Raw genomic sequence first — 7,011 nt, 5'->3', positions numbered from 1 at the left:
TCTTCTGCATGTGGAAATCAAGTTTCTCTAACACCATTTGTTAAAAAGGCTGCTTTTCCACCAATGGACTTTCTTGGCACATATGTTAAAAATTATTTGAACATATATGTGGGAAGTTATTTCTGGGCTCAAAAACAAACAAACAATAACAGATAAAAATACAGCATGGGCTGGGCGTGGTTGCTGAAGCCTGTAATCCCAGCTCTTTGAGAGGCCAAGGGGGGCAGGTCACCTGAGGTTGGGAGTTCAAGATCAGCCTGACCAACAGGGCAAATCCCCATCTCTATTAAAAATACAAAATTAGCTGGGAGTGGTAGTGAATGCCACTTATCCCAGCTACTTGAGAGGCTGAGGCAAGAGAATCGCTTAAACCCAGGAGGCAGAAGTTGTGGTGAGCCGAGATCGTACCATTGCACTCCAGCCTAGGCAACAAGAGCAAAACTCTGTCTCAATTAAAAATATAGATAGATAGATAGATAGATAGATAGATAGCATGATTTCAAGAGTCCCAATCTAGCCTCAAAAAGAAGCGTATAGAAGAGTTTGATTGGAGCAGAAAGGTAACAGCTTAAAAATCAGCATAATGAGAAAGTTAGGATGCTTCTTTCCAAGCCATCTGGAAATATGCAATAGATTCCTATGAACTAAAATTTCCACACTGTACTATCAAACAGTAGAACTCATAAGTTCCATATTTCTGTATTTTTGTACCCAATTATCAACTTCTCTTCATTCCCCATCCCACCCCTTTTCTTCCCAGCCTCTGTTAACCACCTTTGTACTCTCCACTTTCATCAGATTCCTTTTGTGTGTATGTGTGTGATGGAGTCACATTCTGTTGCCCAGGTTGGAGTACAGAGGCATGATCTTGGCTCACTGCAATCTCCGCCTCCTAGTTTCAAGTGATTCTGCTGCCTCAGCCTCCCAAGTAGCTGGGACTACAGGCATGCACAACCACACCTGGCTAATTTTTGTATTTTTAGGAGAGTTGGGGTTTCACCATGTTTTCCAAGCTGGTTTCGAACTCCTGGCCTGAAGTGATCCATCTGATTTGGCCTCCCAAAGTGCTGGGATTACAGGCATGAGCCATGACACCTGGCCAAGATTTTCTTTTTTGTTCCTACATATAAGCGAGAACATGTATTGTTTGTCATTCTGCGCCTGGCTTATTTCACTTAATATACTGACTTGCAATCTCATCCGTTTTTGCTGCAGTAGAGAGGATTTTATTCATTTTTAGGTTGAATAATATTTCATTGTGTGTGTATACCACAGAGTCTTAATTGAAACAATTTTTTTAAAAAAAACAAATATTTAAAAAATGTCTCAGAATGGGAAACTTTAGGGATACTGTGACCATTTTATTCTTTTCTATTTCCCATTTTATGTATATACAAGTGTGAAATAAAACAGCAATCAATGTGTGTATAAATCTATAACTTCAACAAATGTAAAGTGAAAATGCCAAGTGGTAAGAAAGAACAGCATAATAAAAATCTGTATGGTATTAAAGGACAATGCATTTGAAGATAATATTTGAAGAAATTATATTACAATTAACTTCTGTTCTTACTCATCGGAGCTTGATCCCTCTAGGAACTTCATCATTGGAACCATCTCTGGTGTTAAAAAAAAAAAAAAAAAATCCGCATGCCCACACAGGTGCAAGTAAATCAGAATCTCAGGTAATGAGATCCAGTCCTCATCATTTGGAAGCTCCCCAGGTGACTTCAGTCAAAGCCAAGATTGAGGACTGGTGACATGGATCTCTACACATAACCTGCCTAAATAGATTCCCTAGAAGCAGTTTATAAAGAAATTCCACATGAACTGTGGAAAAGGATATGAATTTGATGTACAGTATGTCCTCACTTAGCATCTTTGAAAGTCTCTTGGAAACTGCACCTTTAAGCAAAATTTTGTAGAGCGAAACCACTTATTCTTCATCAACATTATAACTAAACAACTTTGGACAAAACACTGGTGTTGGAAGACCTGCTATACATTGTTTCCATAAAGTCAGTTTTCAGGGGATTACAAAATGAAGTGAGGACTTCCTGTACATAAAGGTGGTTGTGATTTCACCTGGACGACAGGGTTATTGCTCAGAAACTAAAGGAGGCCTCCCAGGTATAGAGGATTCAGTCATGATGTTTATGCTGAACAAAGGATCCCAGAATACTCACCCTTTCCAGTTAAAGGCATAACGAAGAAAGCAATATTCACATAGGAAATGTGAAAAGGAATAAAAGCCATCAAGCAACAAAACTAATGTGACCAAGGGGTTAGGATTTGCAGATGTAGAGATGTAATGTGATTGCCCTTTCTAAACCACACAAGAGAAAGGATGGAATAGATCATGAGTTTAGACTGTTCTGCTGTGCAGGCACCATAGGGCACTTTGAATGTCCCTGTTTCTCAGGCTGTAGATGAAGGGGTTCAGCATGGGGGTGAGCATAGCATACATCACTGATGCCACCACACAATTCCTGGGGGATGGTGACACAGCTGAAGTCAGGTACACTCCAATATTGTTCTATAAAATAAGCAAACAACTGCCAGGTGAGAGCCACAGGTGGAGAAGGCTTTATACTTCCCATCTGACGATGGAATTCTTAGAATGGAAGAGACAATTTTAGAATAAGAAAAAAGGATCCCTGAAGTGGGAAGAAAACCAAGCATAGTGCTATCTAAATATATGAATATGCCCAGGAAAAAAGACACCAAAACTAGGGAGACATAGAGGTGAGGATTCATGATGACGGGGTAGTGCAGGGGGTGACAGATGGCCACAAATCAGTCATAGGCCATCACAGTCAGGAGCATGTCTTCTATACATGCAAAAAGGACAAAGAAAGACACCTGTGTCAGGCAGCCCGCATACGAGATGACTCTGCTATGCGACTGCATGTCCACAATCACCTTGGGAACCGTGGCCGAGGTGAAACTGATGTCAGCCAAGGACAGGTTGGAGAGGAAGAAGTACATGGGGGTGTGGAGGTGGGAGTCAGAGCTGACAGCCAGGATGATGAGCAGGTTCCCCAGCACAGTGACCAGGTACATGGACAGGGATAGCCCAGCGAGGACGGGCTGCAGTTTTGGATCCTCTGAGAGTACCAGGAGGAGGAATTCGGAGACACCTGTGAGATTCTGTGGCTCTGTGTGACTTGGACACCTTGAGGAAGAAAAGACGATTGGAAAAATAAAAGATAAAAACCAGCCCTTAATGCTGTGTGTATATTTTGGATACAAGCAATTCACAAGGACCATTTTCACACTTGAGGACCATACACCGTCAGCAATATTTCTCAGTTGTGGCAAACCCAAAAATCTCAGAATTATTACATGATTTACTCTTTTGCTTTTCAACTCTTTCTCTACATACCTACTTTAGAGAAAATCCACCAAAGAATGTTAGAAGACCAAAACGTAACATGTAACAAATCCATGATCTCAGTAAAATACGGCCTACTCTTTTCAGAAAAAAATAAAATGCAATAAAAAATGTTCTTCTCTCTTTAAGAAAAAGATCTCAGTCTAATTGAAAGGAATTAAGAAGCAGTGAAATACATTTTATTTTATTCTGACACTGTGCTACAAATTCCTTTGATGTAGAATATTTATAAGCATTATACAAGAGCTAGGACCACACTATCTAAAAACAAAATCAAACCTTATAGTTCTTAGTCAGAAGACCTTTCTATGTGCCAGTTACTTTTCATATTTATTATCATCCTTAAGTTTTCTGACATCGTTTCTCCATAAAAGTAAATGCACACTCAAGTATGGGAGCTGTGCTTCCAAATTAATTGAATATATAACTCTTGGCCGAGCGTGATGGCTCACACCTGTAATCTCAGCACTTTGGGAGGCTGAGGCTGGTGGATCACATGAGGTCAGGCCAACATGGTGAAACCCCGTTTCTAGTAAAAGTACAAAATTAGCCAGGCGTGGTGGGGGGCACCTGTAACCCCAGCTACTCAAAAGGCTGAAGCAGGAGAATCCCTTAGAACCTGGGAGGTGGAGGTTGTACACCCTATGATATTATTTTTGATATCCTAGGGAAATATTACTCCTAATATCATAGTGAGCGTACACCCTGTGATATTAATTGTAATAACCTACAGAGATATTACTCCTAATAATACAGTGGGTGTACACCCTGTGACATTATTCATAGTAACCTACAGGGATATGACGCCTAATATTACAGTGGGTGTACACTCTGTGATATTATTCGTAATGTCCTTGGAAGATATTACTCCTAATATCAAAGTGGCTGTACAACACGTGTGTACACTCTGTGATATAATTCGTAATATCCCAGAGAGATATTTCTCCTAATATCACAGTGGGTGTACACTCTGTGAAATTATTCGTAGTATCCTAAAGAGATATTGCTCCCAGTATCACAGTGGGTGTACACCCTGTGATATCACTCGTAATATCCTAGGGAGATATTACTTCTAATATTACAGTGGGTATACACTCTGTGATATTATTTGCAATATCCTAGGGAGATATTACTCCTAATATTACAGTGGGTGTACATTGTGTGTGGACACCCTGTGATGTTATTCATAATATTCTAGGAAGAAATTACTCCTAATGTCACGGTGGGTGTACAGCATGTATGTACATCCTTTGATGTTATTCGTAACATCCTAGGGAGCTATTACTCCTAATATCACAGTGGAAGTACACCATGTGTGTATATTCTGTGATGTTATTCATAATATCTTAGAAAGTTATTATGCCTAATGTCACAGTGGATGCATACCATGTGTGTATGCTCTGTAATGTTATTCATAATACCCTAGGGAGATATTTCTCCTAATATCACAGTGGGTGTACATCATCTGTGTACATCTTGTGCAGTTATTTGTTATATCCTAATTAGATATTGCTCCTAATATCACAGTGGGTGTACATAATGGGTGTACATTCTGTGATGTCATTCATAATATCCTAGGGAGGTACTCCTCCTAATGTCATAGTGGGTGTAGAGCCTGTGATATTATTCGTAATATCCTTGGGAGGTGTTACTCCTAATATCAGAGTGGGTGTACACCATGTGATATTATTTGTAATATCCTAGGGAGATATTACTGTATACCCTGTGATATTATTTGTAACATTTTAGGGAGATATTTCTCCTAAAGTCACAGTGGGTGTACACCCTGTAATATTCTTCCTAATATCACAGTGGGTGTACACCATGTGTGATATTGTTCCTAATATCCACAGTGGGGGAGGATGATATTCCTTCCAATATCACAGAAAGTGTCCACCCCCTGTGATATTGTTCCTAATATCCAGGGAAAAAGAGGATGACATTATTCCAAATATCACCCGGGATGTGCACCCCTCCTGTGATATCCAGGGATAGAAAGAATGATATTACTTCCATTATCGCAGGGGGTGCACACCACCCCTGTGATATTGCTGATAATATTCCGGGGGGTAGAGGATGATATTACTACCAATATCACAAGGTGTGTACACACCTGCTGTGATATTTTTCCTAATGTTCTGTAAAATCGAACATGTTACCCCCAATATCGCAGGGGGTGTTAACCCCCTATGATATTGTTTCTAATATCCAGGGAAGGAGAGTATGATATTACTCCCAATATCACAGGGGGTGTACACCTTTTTGTGATAATGTTTCTAATATCCGGCGAAACAGAGGATGATATTACTCCCAATATCGCAGAGGGTGGACACCCCCCTGTGATATTGTTCTTAATATTCAAACAGGCAAAGGAAAAATATCACAGCAGGTGTGTACACATCCTGCGATATTGGGACATCCCTGAGAAAGAGAATGCGCCCCTGAGGGTAGGCCTATGAACGACCGTAAGAAGGGATGAAATAAGCTCCGGTCTCCTGTAACGCTCCCAGGCTTATTAGGACAGGAAATTCCCACCTAATACATTTTGGTCAGACAGGTTGTCTGCTCTCAAACCCTGTCTCCTGATAAGATGTTATCAATGACAATGCCTACGGAAACTTCATTAGCAATTTTAATTTCGCCCCATTCTGTGGTCCTGTGATCTTGCCCTGCCTCCACTTGCTTTGTGATATTCTATTACCTTGTGAAGCATGTGATCTCTGTGACCCACACCCTATTCGTGCACTCCCTCCCCTTTTGTAATCCCGGCACTTTGAGAGGCCAAGGCTGGAGGTTTGCTTGAGCCCAGGAGTTTGAGATCAGCCTGGGCAACATAGTGAGACCCTGTCTCTACAAAAAATAAAATAAATCGGGTGTGCTGGCAAGTGCTTGTAGTCCCTGCTACTTGGGAAGCTGAAGAAGGGGGGTCGTTTGAGCCCCAGAGGCTAAGGCTGCAGTGAGCTGAGGTTGCGCCACTGCACTCCAGCTGGTGACAGAGTGAGACCCTGCCTCAAAAAAAAAAAAAAAACAACAGAGGATTTTGTAATGTGAGTGGAGGTATGGAAAAGAAGTGAAGGCCATTGCAACACAACTCAAAGGAATATGGTCGGAGGCTACTCGCCTCGGCCCCTCTTCACCTCAGGGACCACACCACAGCTCCACAACACATAATGAATGATAATTCAAGCCAAAGGCCAAGGAGGAAAAAAAGTGAAGCCTAGGGGAGGAGGGAGTGAAAGGCTGAGCAAAGGCATTTGAGACCACAAGGAGCTGTGGGAGAGGACAGGAGAGGCTCCCAAGAGACCCTCAGGGAATTCATGAGCATGAAGGACAAAGGCTGAGCACACCCTGTGAACTCAGTGGAGTAAAAGAAGCACTAACCATTCTCTAGTCAACATGAGACTTTGGTGGGTTCCTTGAGTGAGAAAGAGAAAATCGTTCTTGATCTCCTTGTGGGTTCCATGTGGTATGCTGGCTGAACAATAGCAAGTATGGATGGTGGAGGCTGCACTGATCCACACTCAGTGGTTAAGGGCAGAGAAAGAGGTTATAAATGTTGTTGAAAGAGCAAAGGAATGACACATTCATTTATGTAAGGGGGCTTGACCAATATTAGG

The 7,011-nt window shown here is 41.4% G+C and overlaps 1 pseudogene across 1 annotated transcript; it reads right to left on the bottom strand.

Moving 5' to 3' along the window:
- Positions 1 to 1,310: 1,310 nt before the first annotated feature.
- LOC101015310 lies at positions 1,311 to 5,910 on the bottom strand (annotated as a pseudogene). Its single transcript, XR_002517152.2, has one exon. The product of XR_002517152.2 is annotated as an olfactory receptor 7E24-like (transcript).
- Positions 5,911 to 7,011: the final 1,101 nt, after the last annotated feature.

The sequence above is a fragment of the Papio anubis genome, chromosome 12 (assembly GCF_008728515.1).
Source record: "Papio anubis isolate 15944 chromosome 12, Panubis1.0, whole genome shotgun sequence".
In the NCBI taxonomy this organism is placed as follows: domain Eukaryota; kingdom Metazoa; phylum Chordata; class Mammalia; order Primates; family Cercopithecidae; genus Papio; species Papio anubis.
Note: the sequence above shows the minus strand (reverse complement) of the source record. Positions and strands in the feature narration are given on the sequence as shown.